This window comes from Triturus cristatus, chromosome 2_2 (assembly GCF_964204655.1).
Source record: "Triturus cristatus chromosome 2_2, aTriCri1.1, whole genome shotgun sequence".
Lineage (NCBI taxonomy): Eukaryota > Metazoa > Chordata > Amphibia > Caudata > Salamandridae > Triturus > Triturus cristatus.
Genome location: NC_140582.1, coordinates 1189026498 through 1189047473, shown reverse-complemented (window position 1 = coordinate 1189047473; position 20976 = coordinate 1189026498). Strand labels below are relative to the sequence as shown.

At 47.1% G+C, this 20976-nt stretch overlaps 1 protein-coding gene across 3 annotated transcripts in view; it reads left to right on the top strand.

Annotated features, from left to right (window-relative positions):
• The window catches only part of LOC146863349 (uncharacterized), a 103286-nt gene that overhangs the window by 35402 nt on the left and 46908 nt on the right, over nt 1-20976 (top strand). Inside the window, exon 3 of one of the 3 annotated variants that reach the window (XM_085642784.1) lies at nt 6687-6892. The exons of the other annotated variants lie outside the window; for them this stretch is intronic. The gene's annotated coding sequence lies outside the window, so the exon portion shown is untranslated. The remainder of the gene's footprint in view (nt 1-6686; nt 6893-20976) is intronic. 3 annotated transcript variants of the gene reach the window in all.

The window sequence follows — 20976 nt, the reverse complement described above, 5'->3', positions numbered from 1 at the left end:
GCCATCAATTACATGTATGAATGCCGGCACAGACATGGTCTGGTGCCTGAGTGTTGTTGGGAATTTTCCCAGACAGGGAAGAGGCTTCTTCGACATCCAGGTAAATACCTTGACGTATGCTGGACTCAAAGGCGGCGGTGGCTTCATTTTCTTGTATTCCGTCATGGGATATAGTTCAGTGACGCTCCACTGTCCAGAACAAATTTCGTGGCGTGATTCCCTACACTTATATTTAGTCTCGGGTATTTCTTGAGCTGGTCAGGATCCGCGACCATACTTGCATATTCAATAGTGTATTCCGATTCCCGCGACCCTGATCGGGAATCCCTGGACAACGACCTCCTCGACCATTGGGATCTCTTTGATTCTCTGCTGGAATGCGAAGAGCCAGAGGACGACTCCGGTCGATCTTGTACGGCTTTCGCATGGTGTCGTCTGGTGTCAGAGCGAGTAGGCCTTGTCCTTTCACTCCTTCTTTCCCTGCGATAGTCTCCACACATTGCTTCAAAATGATTCATCCGTCCACATTTCCTACATTGCTGGCCCATGGCTGGACAGGCATCCCTGTGCGGGAAGTCGTGCCCGCACCGATAACATTTCCTCGAGCTGTTTTGTTTCTTGTCTCTCCAGCCTGACTCATGACTTCTACGCTCAGTGTATCGCTGGCGAGAGGACGGTTGCCATCTGTGTTGTCGCTCTTTCGAGTGCCAGCGACTACGACTGGCCTGCACTCGGCATACCTGCTCCCTTCTATCAGTGCGCCCGGTCTCCATGCTCTTGGCGTGTTCCACTGCTTGATCGTAAGCTTGGGTCATTTCCTCAATCTCCTCCAGATTATGACTCTTTCTTAATAGTCTTCTCCTAAGCGTCTCGGATTGACAGCCATCGATTATTTGTGATCTGATGGCATCATCTGTTGAGAACGCGTCAAATTCGCAGTACCTGGACAGTCGACGTAGTCTCGTTATGAATGTGCTCATCACTTCTTCCTTCCCTTGACGGGCTTGATGAAAAGCATATCTCTCGTAATCCACATTTCTCTTAGGTAGGAACTTTTTATTCAGAGCAACTCGCACCTTATCATAGGTTCCTGTATCTGCCGTCGGCAGTTCTTTGATTAACTTGCTAATTTCTTTACCCACAAGATTTCTCAGTGCAATCACTTGGTCTTCCTCCTCTGTCACTTTTGATCCCTTTATATAATCTTCAAAGTCCTCGAGCCATTCCTGCCATCGGGGACCCATGCTCCCTCCAGTCGTCAGCGTAAGGGCTTCCGGGTGACGCAGGTGTGACACCCCCGTCAGGAGTGGTTTGACTTCATTTCTTTGTGGAGAGTTGTGGTTCGACATCTTGACAGTACGCTTTCGTTTCTCTCTTGTCTATGCACGTGGTTGTTTGTTGCTTCCCGTGTGCTTTGTCTCTGGCTTATTTGTTATTTCCCCTTTGCATTAGCTTGTGCTTGTTTACTTGTTCAGGCCTTTTCCTCAGTCAATGCTTGTTTGTTTGGCCTTGCCTGACTTCAAAATGGCCGCCCATGAACTTCATAGGGGTGTCTTTCAAGGACGCCTGTCTCCAAGATGGCCGCCAAACAAACTCTCACACCCCTGAGATTTTGGCTGCAGTCTTTCTTCAGGCTCACCAAGCTTCATTTGGCACTCACCCGCAGCCACTTCCACAGGTGCCAGGACATCAGCAGTGTCTCACACAGTTGTTGGACACTTCACCCATCCAGGTAGGCTCGGGGTAGGCTACCGACTTTTTCTTTGTGCGCGTGCCGTTCCTCACGCATCGGGGGTGAGCTTTTCTTTTTGTTCTTGGCGCGCAACAGCGCTCTTTATTCCGATCCCTTCCACGAGGCTTCAACAGTGCCTCAAACACCTCCCGATCACCGGAGCAGCAAGGCAGGCTCGGGGTGGGCTCCCGATTTCTCCTCTTCACTCGCGTGCTAACTTGCACGCATCAGGGGTGAATCAGAATTTGGCGCGAACCGGCGTTCTGCTTCAGACGCCGTTTTCTTTCTTCACGCTACAGGGGACGGGACGCTCTTCCTGAGGTTCGATGGGTGGTGGGCTGCAGAATCCCACCCTCGTCGCCAGTTGTAGTGTCCTTACCAATGACCACAGACACTATATGTACTTTTATTACGAGCTTTATTCTCTGACTCCTTGCTCGGTCCCCGTCCCTGCTCTAACTAACTCGCCTCCGGCTGTATCCCCGCCTCTTCCTCCTGGCCCCCTTGGCTCAGCCCCCACAACTACTATACCGCTCACTTCTACACTGGCCATGCTCTAAGAGATGACTGCCTGCGTGGCGGTCATTGCTAAATCTGGTCAGTACGCCCGCCAGCTCGATGGAGTAATTTACTCTGTTACCCTGGAGAAGAAACGGGCCATTCATCCCAATATAAATCCTGCCCCAAGTCTTAAGTGAAAATGCAGAAAACTTACATTTGGTCTTAAAGGGATAGCTCATGCTGTAACAACGCAAATGTGAATAGTCTTATAAAAACAGAGTTAACCAGTCATGCAGGGAACTCTTTACAGAGTAGCCACTGACACAAATATCACGCAGAGCACAAATACAGATTGACAGCTATGCAAATGTGCAGCAGTTCGCAAAGGAGCGCCACGATACCCTCCCGGGTGAGTTGTGCGCTACACAAATACACAGAATATTGCTGCTGGCAGTGGGTGCCTTTCAAAGAGCTGCAGTAGCATGAGAGGAATTAAAGCTCTGAGATGTAAGGACAGAAGGTGGTGATGGACTAGACTGTTTTGGCATCCGTTTTCTGACCACATGAAGGGATGAAATGACTCTGAGAGACAGAGTTTCAAGTCTTTGGAGCAAGCCTCAGAATGCCTGGGCCTAGTGTCTGCTGTTTCATGAAGACTGACCTCACCAGCAGAACAGGCTTGGTACCACAAAGAGAATGTTTTCATATGTTCAGTGTGATCTGAGGAATGCAATTAGAAAAATGTCTCCGAAAAAGCAGGACAAAATTGATTTTAATAGTTGTATCGCCAAACAAAACGCGCAGAAATTCCTAGGCATAGCCAAATGGTATTTATCAACATTCTCGCACATTCTCTCTCACACACACACACACACACTCTCTCTCACACTCACACACACTCACACTCTCTCGCACTCACTCAAACTGAATTGAGCTGTACATACGACTGTCTAAGAGGACCGGTTGCTGACTGATGTGGGGTGTATTTACTATTCTAACTCAACGTGTGCCTTACTACTCGGGTATGTCATACAGTGCTCTAATGCAAATATAACTGCAATTTTAGGTTTTTGATGCACTTGCTTGAATATACGGGGACTGCTCCACGAAGCACGAAGCTCCTCACAGATGTGTTTGTATGGGTTCACCAGCACTTACACTCCACTCTCCCACACACAAATACTCCCCCAAACACACACATCTCTAAAACATACCCATCCACACCCAGTGCACCTCATAAGGCACTCTATGTGGAGTGCCAGAAATGTCCTCTCTAGGAGCAGCAGTTTATCCAGAACACCACAGTTGGGGTAAGGGTACCATGCTCCTCCAATGCCCCAATAATTGCACTGGCATATACAGTCTGTGTTTTACAGTGGCATATACAGCCTGTGTTTTACAGTGGAATTTACTTTGCCTTTTGCCCAGGGCTGCTTTAGAGCTGCTGGCGCCCTCAGATTCCCTCACGACCACCAGGCAAAATCCCTCCATAGCCCCTCTCATACATACATTTCATTTCTTATAAAGCACTGGTAAAGGCTGACTTTACTAATAAGAATATATATCTACCCAAACAAACCCTTTTCAGCAACATTAGGAATAGATAATGAAAGACTGGGGGGAAAAGACAGAACGTCCTAACCTATTTTCCGCAGTTTGCATGCAGCTCTTTGATTACAGTTTGTAACAGTCTCTGTTCTGTATTAGGGTTGTATCTTATGAACTGTGGTGGCAAAAGGATCTCTGTGACAAAAGCAGTAATCCACTCAGCTATCCTCATAAAATACAGATCTGCGATCTGCACGGTACGCATTCTTTGCAGCAGGCATATTAACCCTCAGTACTACTTTATGGCGAGTCAAAACTGGCACTAGACAAAACTATGGTCTCTCTCTCTAGCAGGAACATTAATCATAAGTTATCTTGACATTTTTATTGCTGCCTGAAAACTGAACGCATAAGGAACTCTGCTAAAGCTGTTTTTAAATCGTAAATAATTGCTAAATACAGTGCCCCCCTCCACCGAGGCCAGCTCTCTCTTCCCAGGTCAGCACCCAGTGCGGCCGCACCAGTCGCGCTGTCCTAAAGCCGGCCCTGCTTGTGCCATTGAGCAGTCTGTTTTGTGATTTCTTATCACTTGAAATTCAGAATTAGTGTCCTACTATTCTGCATCCACTTCAAGGTCCACTGTATATTGTGTGTTCCAAGACTTTACGGTCTTTCAGCGGAAGGGTGGTGTCACGGCTCCTACAGACGTTTCCCTAGTGAACCATTAGGGGGCAGGTGCCCGCTCATCCCCTGGTGCATACGTGAACTCTCACACCCTTAGAGCCCCCAGTCTGCCCAATGCAGTAGTGCCGAGTGCAGCACTTGCATGAAACCACGGCCCTCCTCTGGGGCTATGGCAGACTGGACCCAGCACCTTCTTCCTGTAGGCAGCCGGGTGAGTACACTGTGTGAACTTGCCAGTTCCTCACGCCACAGGTTCCCTTCCTCTGGTCCTGCGTCTCCCATCCTCCTTGACTGCTCCTCCACCGCCTTCCTCCTCCTCCTCCTCTCTTTCCCCTTGCTTCTCCTCCTTCTTTTGTCCTAATGACCTCGAAGTTCCGATCTTCTCTTGCCAGGATCCTTGTGTGGCAGGTAAACCGCTTATTGCTTCCTTGCTGCTCATCACAGGTGGCCATTCCATTTGAGTCCTGGTCCCTTCGCCTCTTCCTGGATATGACAGCTAGTCATCTGCACCTGACCCTTCTCCTCTGTGTATCTTTCTTTTTGTGTGGTTAATGGCTGCTTTTGCTCAGCACCCAGAGAACTTTGAGCTTATACTTACCAAATCTGATTTCATCATCATGCCTCCCACACCTTGTTACACATATAAATCTGGAATCTGGGACACTTACAACGCTGATAAAACTCCTGGTCTCACACTTATGAAGGCATTTTATCTCTCACTCACATTCACACAAATATTGCCATTTTACTACAAGCAGGCAAGATCTTTGTACCACAGCGCTAGCATATTCTGTCACATTTCCCCTGAACTTCATCACCCACACACACACAATTATATGCACACACCTAGCCCCTCATCACACATACAACTCAGCTTCTCATATCTCTCTCACACACACACACACTACTTCTCATCTTAACACACATACACTTATAACTTGCATTTCCTCTCTACACACTCTTTGCAACTCAAATGTGTCTGCACACACACGTTGCATAATCTATAAATACTTACACATGCTGTATACCTTATCACACACTGATAACCTACATCTCTTATGTTCACGTGCACTAACTCTCTGCTTAAACACGCACTTATATATGCATGCTGCCTCTGAACCTCATCACAGACATACACATTACTTCCATTCCATTGCATACAGAACCTCTTAACTTTGCCTTGCTATTGGGCAGGCATAGAAACTGAGCAGATTCTGCTACCACACTCTACATCGGAATCTCATCCCATTTTCTATGCTGGCTCCAAAGCCCCCCAAATGCCACAGTCGGATTCATCCTGAACATCCTGCGAAATACCACATCTCTCCACACTTGAACAATCTCCACTGACGCCCAGTCCAGGGAAGATGTAAGTTCAAGCTACACAACCACTCTTACAAAGTTCTCCACAACACCGGTCCAGCTTACCTCAACCACCGCCTCAAGTTCTACCAACTCACCATACACCTTCGATCTGTGTCCCAGGCAAGAGCACACCTCCCTAGCATCCAGAAGACCAGAAGTGGAGGACGCTCCTTTGCATACCTCACAGCCGAGACCTGGAACGACCTCCAGAAACACCACAGAAACCCACCCCACCCACGTACTTCAGAAGGAACCTCAAGATACGGTTCTTCCAGACAAAACCGGCATGATCTCCTCCTCCCCCATAGGCCTGCCCTACTCACCGTCTGCATAACCTCGTGGGTGATTAGCCGTGCACTACAAATTCACATAACATAACACGCCTGTGCCATAAGGGAGCCCTAGGGATACTATGTTGGGACTCCTTCCTTTTAGCATTACACTTCACTACTTCCTCATATATTTTAGTGCCAGTTTACTCTCCCACCTCTTCTTACTTAGTGTTCCTCTTAATCTCTCCTTTTTCAGTGTCAGAAATTCTTGCCTCCTTCTTCTTTTATTGTCAGATTTTAAAGTTGGATTCTCACCCTCCTCCTCTGTGTCTGGTGTCCTTCTCTGCTAATGCAAGTCATTCCCCTGTCCTGTAAGTGAATAGGCTTGACAGAAGGTAGATTCATTGTTGTCCAAATACACATTGTCTCTAGCACCTGTTAACCTCCTCATTCAGAAAAGAACTCCAATTTCACCTCTTCCGAATTCTGAGTTGCATTCTTTCTAAGATGCTCAGGGTTTCACTTCTCCTCTCTTGTACATGTGCCTGGGTACTCCCCCTCTTCTTTTTCTTCTGTTCTATCAGGGCTTCCTCCTCTTCTGTCCTGGTCCTTTGAGAGATGGTCTCAGAGGAGCACGAGTCCATTGAAGAGTGAATCTACATCTTTCTCCTGGCATTGCCTAGCTGGACCATCACCCGGGTCAAGACCTCGAAACAACACACTACCTTGTCTTTTCTTGGAATAACATTTCTGTCTACGAGAGGCAAACTATAAGGTTTATTTAAATAAGGTAAGATGAGTCAATTCAGTATTTAACTTTTGTTAACATTCAAATGAGGTTGATTGTCACCCCTTTTTCCTTTCTAAGCCGTACTTGAAGCCTAGTGCTTTGCTCTTCAGTGGCAAGATATTCAGACATTCTCCCAAAATCGCTCATTATTTTAGTGCTAAGACACCACAAGCCTGATTCACAAAGGGCCTCTGCACTTGTAGCGGAGGCCCCACAGTCATGGGGGAGCCTCTGCACTCGTAGCGGAGGCCTCACAGTCATGGGGGAGTCTCGGCACTTGTCACGGAAGCCCCACAGTCATGGGGAAGCCTTTGCACTCGTAGCGGCGGCCCCACAGTCATGGGGGAGCCTCTGCACTCATAGCGGCGGCCCCACAGTCATGGGGGAGCCTTTGCACTCGTAGCGGAGGCCCCACAGTCATCGGTGAGTCTCAGCACTCGTAGCGGAGGCCCCACAGTCATGGGTGAGTCTCAGCACTTGGCGCGGAAGCCCCACAGTCATAGAGGAGTCTCGCACTCGTAGCGGCGGCCCCACAGTCACGGGGGAGTCTAGCACTCAGGGCGGAATCTCCGCAATGAGAGTTCTCACTGCGGATATTTCGTCCCGAGTGCGGAGACTCCCCCACGAGTGCGGAGACCCTTCGTGAATCGGGACCCACATGTTTCAGATTTATCCTTTATAAACCTCAATAGCAACCATTATTGGTAACTTCTTGTATTGGTGATTTAAATTCTGGGGTGAACATTCACCAGTATACACTGCTCCGCTTTAAGACATCATCCATAAAATATATCCTCCGATCTGGTCTGATGAAACTACAACGCATGAGTTAAAAAAAAAAAAAAAAAAAAGAAACTTTCGTATGTTAAGCCCCCAGACATGGAGTTTATCCTTGTCAGACCCAAGCACTAAAACAGATTTGATTCTGGTTGAACTTTATTTGGATTTTTTCGTTGCTGCTCTCTCTAATCCACAGTTAAGTCCACTGGTGTTCGCATTTGGAAACGTCTAGTTGTTTTCAGCCCAGTATCAGCATTATCGCCCAATCTGCTAATTTTGTTAAATTATAAAATGTAAAAAAAAATCCAAATCCTGATGTGTGACTCTCTAATCACTTCATGACTCAGCAGTAGTTCGGAATGGACTGTTCCTATAAGGAGCCGAGCAGTAGTGATTTGCATAAGGTGGGCCTCAGTCAACAATGAGATGAAATGCTACTCAGAGTGATTACCAGTGATTTAGACTATTTGCAAGCAGTCCTGTTGTGCCTTTTGTGCATTTGATTTAATGCCCTAAGTGGCCAAGGGTATGCCTAGACATGTGTCCTTGGCTGACTGTACCACCGAATCTAAGCTACACCTCGCTGACGAGGTCTATAAAAGCCATAACCGCACTGGGGTTGCTTGTGTTCTCTTCTGGAGTTTCTGATGGGACTGTTCCCAAGAGGAGCAGGGTCATTGCTGATATGCAAATGGTAGGTCTTTGCCTACAGTAACACAGTTGGGTTGAAAAAAAATAGGTTAGGGGGCGTGGCCAAGACGCACATGGAGCGAGACGTGCTTTGCTGAGTCTCCGCTCCGGGACATCCCGTAATTACCTGAAACCCCCTCCACCGGGCCTGTTTCTGTCGCGGGGGTGCTGTCCTGTTGCGGTGGTGTGGCGGTGCTGCCAGGGGCGGTGGGGACCCACCGGATCACCTCTGCGGGGTGGTGATCTCTCGACGGCCTGCGGCGCCCTTCCACGCGGGCGCCATCTTGGTGATCGGCGACGTTGGAGTTCGTCTGGGAGGCAGGAGTCCCTGTCGCTGTGAGCTGGAGGACTCTGCCTCCGTCGAAGCGCTGCTGCTGACCAGCTGGGTTGGGCCCCCGGGAGTGGCTCGGCCCATCCTATCCCTGATGCTGCTTGGCCTGGACGCTGCAAGAAGCCATCCACTTGCCTGGAACATCACCCTCCTGGTGACCCGACACAACGCAGGTACGGGGAGAGAGGCGGCTGAGTTAACCGCGCCCGGCTGGGCCCCTGCTGTCTCTGCCCCTCCTGGTCTGGGCCCTTCGTGCCTTCCTGTTTCGGCACCAGTCGCGGCCTGTGTTTTCCCTGCTACTGAGGTGGTGGTGGTGCTGGTGCACGCCGGACTAGGCCTTGAGACTGGGCCCTCTCCTCCACAGTCTGCCTTCGCCGTCCTGCTTCCTCTGGCTGGCCCTTCCTGGGGCGTTGACAGTGCGGGCCGGGGGACGCTGGTGTCTACAGGGGACCGCACTCGGAGAGCTACCGCCACACAGCTGCAGAGGCCCCTACAAACCTCCGAGGAGGCATCCACCCTTTGTGGCCCCTCTTCTGCAGTGCTTGCTGGCCGACCACTTCTTCGCCCTCCAGGGCCCTGGGGACAGGTGCCGGTGGACTTCCCCAGTGTTGGCATGGTCGCTCTCCGTTGAGCGGCCCGCACCAGTTCACCGAAGACTGCAGGGAGAGAGGTGGGTGCACTCGCTGGGCAGCTGGGTGTACCTGGTTGCCCCTGGACTTCTGCTCTTGTCCCTCCCCACCCCACCCTGGCCTGCGACCCCTGGTGCCTTCACTCCCGCCTCCAGTGATAGCGTCCACGCTGTCACACTCCGTGCCGGGGTGGCTCCTCGCGTGGGGGTCCGGGCAAGACCAGTTCACTTGGCACTATTTGGCGACGACTGGCCCGCTGGGTTTTCACCCCCTGGTCGGCCTTAAGTGCCCTTCTGTGTTTGGCACCCTCTTCCCCCTCCCCTGGGGGTCAGTCCTGGTCTGTACGAGCTTGAGGGGGACCTCTCTCCGCTTGGCTCAACGTTGTTCACCCCCCAGAGGTCCTCTCTTTGCACCTCCTTCACGTCTGGACTCCTAGTCTTCCTGGTACCCCCCCTCTTACTGTTGGGTGCCTTCCCTAGCTGCCAGTCACAGCCATGCCTCCCAAGAACAGGGGCAACAAAGAAGCTGACTCTGCGGCCCCCCGTGATAATCCGGTCACCTCTTTGTGGTCTAAGGTGGCCCCACAATCGCAGGACTCCTCCTCTTCATCCCCAGCGTCTACTGGGCTGGTTGCCTCTGGTGCTCCGGTCACCCAGGCTTTTATGTCCTCCTTCCTCCAGGAGAACGGCGCTCTCCGGCAGGACTTTAAAACTGGGCCTGAGACATCCGTAAAGCGGTCACAGAAATAGGCGATAGGGTGGATGGTCTTGAACGCACGATGGACAACCGGACGGAGGACCTTGAACACCTCTGACAAAAGGTATCTGAACTCAAAGACTAAAACATCTCTCTGCAGCTGAAGCACGAAGATTTGGAAAACTGCAGTCGGCGGAATCACCTGCGCATCAGAGGTGTTCCTTTGGGTACAGAGGGGACGGACATCTTGAAATACACGGCAGACATCTGTGCAGGAAGGTGAAGGTTCTTCCCCGCCAATGCTTGACAGGGCGCACCGTGTGTCTGGCCCCCGCAATCGCCCTGAATTTATCCCTGACATTATCACAAGAATGCACCTCTTTGCCGACAAAGAGGCCATCCTTTGCAAGGTACAGGGGGTCAAGTTGTTCTCCTACAATGGCCTGTCCATCCAAATCTTTCAGGATCTGGCCCCCTCCACACTTCGTAGAAGGAAGGAGTTCAAACCTGCTACAGACAAACTCTGGGACCTTGGAATTAAATACCAATAGGGCCATCCGTTTGCTTTGATGTTCTCCTGGGAGGGCCGTCGGCGGGTCATCCGGTCCTTGCGGGAGGTGCGACAGCTCCTTCATCTCCCTGCTGGGGCTGAGGATGAGGATCCCTCCTCCTCTCGCATGCAGCTATCTGGCATCTCCCGCCCTGAGTGGTCTACTGTCCCTCCCTCCAAGTCCAAACGCCAATCTTTGGGACTCGAATCCTCACAGGCCAAACAGGACATCGGCCATATCCGCTCCTTGAGTGGCTCCCCATCACTTCCGATATAGATACTTGGACTCCTGCAACTCCTTCTCTTGTACTCTCACCTCTGACGCCCGCTTGATGATCCCTCTAGCCCGGGCCCGGTGATCTGGTTGAATTTTGCTTGTACTACTGCTATACGGGATGCGGACGACGGCGATTCTTGTTCCCTGGTGTGTCTGCTGCCCCCCCCATATCGGAATCCCACAGGAGAGTGACCTCTCCGGAAAGGTCCACCTTCGGGATCCTGGACTGATACCATTAGACTCTGTACTCACTTGGCCCAGTTGGCCAGTTGATTGTTTGTTTCTCTTTTCTCCTTCTCTCTTCTCTTTATTCACATTTCTCCCCCTACTATCCCCTTCTGAGCGTGCCTTGGCTGGAGGTGGTAATACTGCAGTTCTTCGGGGGTGCGTGGAGGGGCCCTTTATGGTTTGGCGTGACTGATGGTGTGCCTGGGTATGTCCCCTTTCTGCCCCTCTCCCTGTTTTCCTAGCACTTGTGCCAATTTCTCCTTCCAGCACGTCCATGGGGGGGCCGTCTCTTCCTCGCTCTTGGGGACTACAGTGTGGGGGGCTGTTGGGGTGCGCTTAGTGGCTGGTGAGGCTTGGCCTGACTTGGCTCCCGGTGGCCTGGCGGTGATACGAGCTCCTCTTATTTTCTGTGACATGACAGATACGATCAAATTCCTCTCCCTGAATGTGAAGGGACTGAACTCCCCTAATAAGCGCCACCAGATTTGGCGTTATTTGCTCCACCACGATCCTGATGTAGTTTTCCTCCAGGAAACTCATTTATTCTCTTCTGATATTCACCTTGTGTCCCATCGTAGGTATCCCACCCAACACTGGGCATTCTCTCCTTCCAAGACTTGCGGTGTGGCCATTTTCTTTAATGCATGCTAGCGCGAAGCGTCCATCAAGGGTACAGCTGTTGCTGAGGGAAGGTATCTCGCGGTCCATATGGATTGGGGACGGGGCACTTTGCTTTCACAAATGTGTACGCCCCTAATCAGAAACAAGACGCACTTCTGCGCCTACATTTAGTAACACTTCTCCGCTCCATTGCTACTCCTGTTGTTCTTTTATAACAGCAAATACCTCTGACACCATAGATCACAGTATTACTTTAGTCTCAGCAGATCTATTTATTGACTGCGAGTTGAATATAATTTCATATATTTAGATAACTTAGTGAACACTTTCTCGGTGTGACAATCATAAATCTCCAAATTTCCCCTTTTTTCAACAATACAATGTGACAACAAAACACAAATATCACAAATATAAGTTTCTCAGTGTGACAATAAACAAATTTTCACTTTTCCAACAAAACAGAATAACGACATACATAAATGTGAAAAATTAAAGCATGAATCAAAACAGTACTCAGATATCCTCTTTGTAAGATAGAGTGGCATATAAACTCATAATTGCCTCCACGTTGTGTGATTGATTTGGTCCTAAATGTGATTAGAGAAAAAATATATTTTTCCAAAGTGATGATAGAGAGCGTTGACTAGATATTTAGTTTTGGCTCTTCAAGGGGCGTTATTGTATAATTTTATCCCCAATATGTTCTCATTTTCTGTTAGCCGACGCGTTTCGACCTTTCCTGTTAAGGACCTTTTTATTGCCTTCCTAAGGTCTTCATCAGGGCTTGGTTACAATTCCATGGGACATCTTTTTCTGAAAAAATCAATGATATATCTTATCATAAAAGAGTGTGATATTGGGTAAGTTTTAAGTGTACTCTATGTATTGACTGAGCAATCACTTAATTATTTTCTTAAAAGCCTGGTTAAAAAATGGAACTTACGTGCTGTCAGATAAAGGGTGCTTGCGCTTTCTTTTACCTGCGGAGTACAAGGGGGACATTTTTATGTCACTGTCAGCTTTCTGACGTTATATATTTCATGTTTGACGAAATTATAACTTTGCTATTTCTTTAAATGTGGCTTCACGTACCTTCCCGTTCGACCTCTAGTGACCGGGTTATGATGTATGGTTCTTTTTAAACGATTAATGGCTTCTTTATAGATCTATTGGATACAAAAATGGTTTAGGAGCTGTAGTGAGCGTTTGTCTGCAAACTGGTTGTTGTGACTGGTTCCCCCGTTTGTGTTATCTCATGCGTGGGTCTGTGAACACCAACTTGTGCTCTAATGCGGCATTTATATAACGTGCTCGTTCCCCAATGGTGTGGCAATGTAAACGGCGGGTTTTTCTATCGAATTGTTATGGGTAATTTTCACGCATGCGTTTGGTGATTTAACGGAACTTTTTTTTAAAAAAGAGACTGTGTTGTTCTAAGCTACCGTGCTTAATTTCAAAGGGACCAAGTTTGGTGATTAGCGGGACCGTTTAGAACTTGTGTTGTTCCAAGCGTCCGTGCATGATATCAAGGGGAGCACGAGTTCCATCGTCTCATGTATCGTTCATACCGTTTTGTTTCTGTGTCGGTCAGGGTTGTTTCTTCTCCTCCGTAATCTTCGTCGCCGTCCTTCGTTGTTCGAAAGCTTCCTTTCTCGGAAGTTAGTGTTGATAGGACGCGTTTATGTTAGCCATGACGTCACCGCGTTCGCGTTGCGATGTTATGGCGACGCTTGGTTTATCGTTGTACGACTGCTTCCTTTTTTCTTCGTATGTTTTATTAACTACTGCGAATTGTGTTCGCTTTCGTATTTATCATGATTGCCTGTGTCGGGGTTCTACTAGTGTGGGATTAACTTTGTTATTCCTTACTTTTTGTTCCGTAATTTCTGTTGTGGTGTATAGTGAAGTGGCTGTTTTGCTGCCAACTGGTTACTGGGTTTCTCAATAAAGTTCTTTCATTTCCATGCGGTAGAGATTATCTACTGTGGACCCCCAAGTTTGCTTTTGAAAGGGGCTCCTCTTTGTGGCTATTCCAAAGTCGCCACATGCACGGCGCCTTGTTTTATTGTTGAATGGCGATTTCCTGTATTCTTCATGTGTGGTCTTGCCATCTGCGGACTGTATTTATTTTAGCTGTGTGTCTAAATTTCTTCTTTTATGCTCCTCCTGAGGTTAAGACAAATGGATAGTTTTCGGTTTTTTTTGGTTTTTGGTTCGCAGTTTCGCCGTTCTGTGCACTTCTGGGTTTGTCATTAAAGTTTTTTTTTAAAAATGTTGTCACTATCGTCTTTTGTTGTTCGGGGAAGGTACGGGGTGTCTGATATGAACCTCCAACTCCGCTTCTCTGAGAGGAAACATATAGCATTCTCCTTCTAGGTGATGTGCGTCAATTCTGTCATTTCATTCATCCCGTTAACAATGGTTCCCAGAAACATTATCATTTTTGCTTCGCTTTTTGATAGAATTGCATCAATATTGGTCCCTCGTATGTGGCGAAGGACTGTCCATTTTAGATCTTTTGGGCTATGATTTTTTTCAATGCAGTGATTGACCATAGGGGCGGTCAATACTTTACACTTGATCCTGGATCGATGTTGGGAGATACGGTTTTTGATTGGTTGTGTAGTTTTCCCAATGTAAGCCAATGGGCATGGACAGGTGATGCAGTATACCACGTTATGGGTATTACAGTTTGTGAAATCTTCGTGTTTGATGTATTTTTCTCCATACGTGAATCTAGTTCCTTCTATGGTGCTGTCGCATGAGGTACAAGTGCCACATTTTTTGTGTCCTTTAATGGGCGGTAGTGATAGCATAGACCGTAGATTGATTTCTGGTTGCCTTATAGTCGTGTTTGCTCGTACCAATTTCTCTCTGATGCTCGTATTTTTCTTCAGGGCAAATATTGGGGTCTGTGTAAAAGATGGTATGCTTCTTATTGTGTGCCAGTTTTTTCGGATGATTTTTTGCATCTCTGTAGTCTGTCCTGAGAAGGTGGTGACACATACCAGTGGTGTACTTTTTTCCTCTTTCTTGGTGGTGAGCAGCGCATCTCGTGGAGTGTACCATGCTCGCTTCAGCGCTCTTTTCAGTAGTTTTTTTGGGTAATTTCTCATTACCAGTTTCTCAAGTAGTGTTGTTGCATTCTTGAAGTAATCTTCTCTTTTTGTGCAATTTCGCCTGATCCTTAGGAACTGGCTGAAGGGTAGATTCTCTCGTAGATTTCTTTGATGAAAACTGGAGAAATGCAGGAAGGTGTTTCTATCAGTGGTTTTTGTGTACAGTGTTGTGTAGATGTGTCCCTCTTCGTGTTTAATAAGGAGGTCTAAAAAGTTCATTTCCACGTTGCTGTGACTGACAGTGAATTGAATATTTGGATTTCTATCATTCAGCCAAGTCACGAAGTTCTCAAGTTGTTGTATGTTGCCTCTCCACAGTAGAAACACATCATCGATATAACGGCGCCATATTTTGATATGGCCGTCGTAGGGGTTATTATTGAAAATCCATTTCTCTTCATAGAGGGCCATGAACATTATGGCCATCTCTGGGGCGAATGGACAACCCATCGCGGTGCCCATGATCTGGAGAAATTGAATATCATTAAAGGTGAAAAAGTTGTGCTTCAAGCATATTTCAGCTAGTTGTATTAAATAGATGGTGGGTACATTGTGTGGCCTGATACGTTTGTCCAAGAATATTTGCATGGCTTCCAGACCGTCTTCTTGGGGGATGTTGGAGTATAAACTCACGATATCAAGAGTAACCAAAAGTTCATTTTCCTCTTCAAACGGAAACTCCTCCAAGAAATTGATGGCTTGCGTCGTGTCTTTAATGTAGCTGGGAATATTGCAGACTAGAGGTTTTAAAAAGGTGTCCACGTATTTTGCCGGTCTTTCTAGAATAGAGTTGACTCCCGAAATAATAGGGCGGCCTGGTGGGTTATTCGAATCTTTATGCACCTTGGGGAGAACATACATTAATGGTGTCCGAGGGTTCTTATTTATTAGAAATTCTGCTTCTTTTTTAGTTAGCCATCCTTCTTCCTCTCCAATGTGTATGATTGGTGTAAGTTTATCCGTGATTTTTCTGTTCCAATCTTCTTTTGTCTTCCGATAATATCTGGGATCGGCTAGTTGTCGCTCTACTTCTAGCTCGTATTTTTCTCTGGGCCAGATGACAATTCCACCCCCTTTATCTGCCGGCTTTATAATAAGGTTTGTGTTTGCTCTTAATTGTTCCAATGCCTTATTCTCATCTTTTGTGAGGTTCCATTTGGTGAACGTTTTCTTTTTCTCAAGATTATCCAGATCTCTTAGTACATTTTTTTCGAAGGTTAGGAGTTCTATAGGCATGTTGTTAGTACTTGGAAAGAAAGTAGAAGGATTTTTCAAGCCTGAAAAATTTCGGGATGCCGTTGATTCATTTTCGTAAAAAAAGATTTTTAACCGCATTTTGCGGAACAATTGGATTATTTCCATCTTGGTTTGGATGATGTTTGGTTTCACTGTAGGAATAAATGATAGACCTTTTTGTAATACTTGAATTTCATCAGTATTTAAGACGTAATCCGATAGATTATAGATACAGTCTGGCTCTCTCATTACCACCGATATACATTCCTCCGGGTGGTGATCTCCCCCTGGCATTGATTTGGGTGGGGATTGAACCATCTGTTGGCTCGTGGCCTGCCTCGTGGTCGATTGCTTCCTCTGTCTAAAAAAGGAGCAGGCTGGTAGAATGGTCTTTGTTGGTTATTTCTGGGTGTCGACGACCCCTCACTTTCACTCGATGTTCCAGAGGATGATGTACCGTCGGAGAATGTAAGGAAACGTCTCTTACTCCTCCCTCCGTATGTTCTCAGTGCTGCGGTGTTTTGGGGTTGTTTATAAAATTCTTTCTCCAAGTAGGGGTAAACTCTAATTTCAGCAAAGTTGGTTATATCTTTTTGGAGTTTTATTCTTTTGGCATCTTCTGTGTTTTTTTTAAAGGTTGTGTTTTCCTTTTCCAATTTGGACAATAATGCTTGTGCGTTTTCTATTGCTGCGTTGGTAAGAAAAGCTTCTTCTAGTTCTTTAATTAGTTCTAACTCCCTTTGGCTCAATTGTTCTGCTGTTTTGATGGAGTGAAACATCCAGTCTCTTGAGCATTTGGTTCCTATGTGGCTAAATCCTTCCAGGTATTCAGGTAAGTCTATAAATATAACTGGGATGTTTTTGACTTGTAGCCCGGATGGTATTGTACCGGCTCGTAGATGTTCCAGGAGCACTTCGCCGTGTAGAGCTGTCCGAATTTGTTTTTTCTTTAGTCTTGTTATTTTTTCTAATTCTGATTGTTGGGCAACGTTTGTGGAATTGTTGCCTAGATTAAATGTAGATGGACGTTTTAGAAGTTCTTCGATATCTTCCTCTCTGATACTCAGAGTTTTTGGTTCTATCATTGGGCCCGTTTGAATTATAAACTGTGGTGACTGGGCACCTTGTATTCGTATGTGTAAGTTCCACTAGGATGTTTAAGTTTGGTTCTGTGATGAACTGGAATATATCACCACATGGAAGTGTTCACGAGTTGTTCGTCACTACTATGTCACTTGTAGCTAGGTGACGGGAGTTTTTGAGTTCTTCTAGGTAAGTGATTCTACCTGAACCCTTGTAGGCTTGGTGCCTACTCAAAAGGCGAGTATATAATAAGAGGGGGGATTCAATGAGGTTTTCAGAGGCCGGAATCTGGGTAATACTTTTATAACAGCAAATACCTCTGACACCATAGATCACAGTATTACTTTAGTCTCAGCAGATCTATTTATTGACTGCGAGTTGAATATAATTTCATATATTTAGATAACTTAGTGAACACTTTCTCGGTGTGACAATCATAAATCTCCAAATTTCCCCTTTTTTTCAACAATACAATGTGACAACAAAACACAAATATCACAAATATAAGTTTCTCAGTGTGACAATAAACAAATTTTCACTTTTCCAACAAAACAGTATAACGACATACATAAATGTGAAAAATTAAAGCATGAATCAAAACAGTACTCAGATATCCTCTTTGTAAGATAGAGTGGCATATAAAGTCATTATTGCCTCCACGTTGTGTGATTGATTTGGTCCTAAATGTGATTCGAGAAAAAATATATTTTTCCAAAGTGATGATAGAGAGCGTTGACTAGATATTTAGTTTTGGCTCTTCAAGGGGCGTTATTGTATAATTTTATCCCCAATATGTTCTCATTTTCTGTTAGCCGACGCGTTTCGACCTTTCCTGTTAAGGACCTTTTTATTGCCTTCCTAAGGTCTTCATCAGGGCTTGGTTACAATTCCATGGGACATCTTTTTCTGAAAAAATCAATGATATATCTTATCATAAAAGAGTGTGATATTGGGTAAGTTTTAAGTGTACTCTATGTATTGACTGAGCAATCACTTAATTATTTTCTTAAAAGCCTGGTTAAAAAATGGAACTTACGTGCTGTCAGATAAAGGGTGCTTGCGCTTTCTTTTACCTGCGGAGTACAAGGGGGACATTTTTATGTCACTGTCAGCTTTCTGACGTTATATATTTCATGTTTGACGAAATTATAACTTTGCTATTTCTTTAAATGTGGCTTCACGTACCTTCCCGTTCGACCTCTAGTGACCGGGTTATGATGTATGGTTCTTTTAAACGATTAATGGCTTCTTTATAGATCTTTTGGATACAAAAATGGTTTAGGAGCTGTAGTGAGCGTTTGTCTGCAAACTGGTTGTTGTGACTGGTTCCCCCGTTTGTGTTATCTCATGCGTGGGTCTGTGAACACCAACTTGTGCTCTAATGCGGCATTTATATAACGTGCTCGTTCCCCAATGGTGTGGCAATGTATACGGCGGGTTTTTCTATCGAATTGTTATGGGTAATTTTCACGCATGCGTTTGGTGATTTAACGGAACTTTTTTTTAAAAAAGAGACTGTGTTGTTCTAAGCTACCGTGCTTAATTTCAAAGGGACCAAGTTTGGTGATTAGCGGGACCGTTTGGAACTTGTGTTGTTCCAAGCGTCCGTGCATGATATCAAGGGGACCACGAGTTCCATCGTCGCATGTATCGTTCATACCGTTTTGTTTCTGTGTCGGTCAGGGTTGTTTCTTCTCCTCCGTAATCTTCGTCGCCGTCCTTCGTTGTTCGAAAGCTTCCTTTCTCGGAAGTTAGTGTTGATAGGACGCGTTTATGTTAGCCATGACGTCACCGCGTTCGCGTTGCGATGTTATGGCGACGCTTGGTTTATCTTGGCGGCAATTTCAACTTGGTTTGGGACCCGGAGAGGGACCGTACTGCGCAGGCACGATGTTGGCCTCGCAGTGGGCTGCCCTCACTGACTCTGGTCTTGTTGACGCTTGGAGACACCTGCATCCGGACTCCCGCGATTACTCTTTTTTTTTTTTCTCCCCCACGTACATTGATCCTACTCATGTATCGGTTATTTTTTCTTATCTCTCTCCCCCTGATTCGTCAATTACGCTGCGCAGAGATCTCCGATAGATCGATCTTGGACCATGCTCATGTCCTGCTTATGCTTCAACCCCCGGATGCTCGGCGTGCACCTCTACCTAGATGGCAACTCCCCCCGCAGGTCCCTTGGGACCCTGTTGACATGGTGGATGTTCGTAGAGAAATTGAGGCCTTTTTGGTCACTAATTCGCTCTCCAACACCCCTGAAGACTTCCGTTGGGATTCATTTAAAGCTACCATCCGGGGGGGTTATTACCTCTATTTCCATTGCCCGGTCTAGGAAGGCACACTTGGTCGAATCTAACCTTTCCAGGGACATTAAGGACCTGGAGCGTAGAGATCATACACATCCATCCCTTAGCAACAGGCGACACCTAGCAGACCTCCGTGGCCAGCCACGTCTTCAACGAACCAACAAAGCGGAACGGCTTTTGGTCACTCTCAAACAAAAATTTACATGGGTGGTGATAAGGTGAGGGCGTGCCTTGCCCGGCGCCTTCGGACCCAGACTGCTCGGTCTCATATCGCTAAGCTTAGGAGGCCAGACAGCTCTTGGGCCATTTTGAAAGCTGATAAGAGCCATATGCTTGAAGACTTCTATAGGGACCTCTATGCTTCTGCCCCTTGTTCCACAGATGATGTTGCGACCTTTTTCGGTTCCTGCCCTTGGAATCCTATTGATCCCTACTACTCGAAGTTGCTTGATGACCCAATCTCTCATGAGGAAATCACCAAGGCGTTGAAACAGCTCCTGGTGGGCAAAACCCCGGGCCCTGACGGTCTGCTGGTCACTTTTTATCTGGCTTTTTATCCACAGCTGCGTAATCATTTGCTCCACCTGTTTAATAGCTTCACTGATCACTCGGACCTTTCCCCTACTATGAATGAGGCAGAGGTGGTTCTCATTCCTAAGCCGGGCAAGGATCCGACTCAACCTGCCTCTTTCCGTCCCATTGCTCTGCTGAACATGGACGCCAAATTATTTACAAAGATTCTGGCGTATTGCTTAGAGCCCCAGTTACCGGGTCTTATCGACCCCGACCAGGTGGGCTTTATTCACCACCGCCAAGGTCCGGACAACATCCGCCGGATAGCACACCTGGTAGAGAAGGCACGTATCAGAAAAATCCCAGCCTGTTTAGTATCCTTGGACGCCAAGAAGGCATGTGACAGTGTTGATTGGGGCTTCCTTCGGGCGGTACTTCAGAAAGTAGGATTGGGTCCAGGGATGATCTCCAAATTAATGGCCCCCTATGTGAGGCCTGTCACTCGCATTCGATTTAATGGCTCCCTCACAGCCCCCATCCTGATTCACCGCGGTACCTGGCAGGGATGTCCCCTCCTATTCGCCCTTGCGGTCGAGCCCCGCTAGCTATTGCTCTACGTCGGGACCAGAATGTTCAGGGCATACCTATGCGGGCACAGAGCACAAAGCCTCTTTATTGCTGATGACCTTTTATTGTCCTTGTCTTCTCCTGTGACGTCACTTCCAGCGGTCGCGTCCCTTTTGGAGACCTTTGAATCCCCCTCGGGATATCGCTTCAACCTCGCCAAATCTCATGCCCTTAATCTCACACTTTCGGCTCCTGAGGAGGCCCAGGAATTGTGGGACCTTCTTCCAGTCCAGTGGACTGATGCCTTGATTTGCTACCTAGGGCTGGACCTCACCCCTACACTGGTGTCTTGGACCTCGGCTAACTGGCCCAGATATAGAAAGTCCATTCGGGACGAGATGCATAGATGGGATGGTCTCCCCCTAGTGTGGTTGGGGCGCCTTAATGCCATTAAA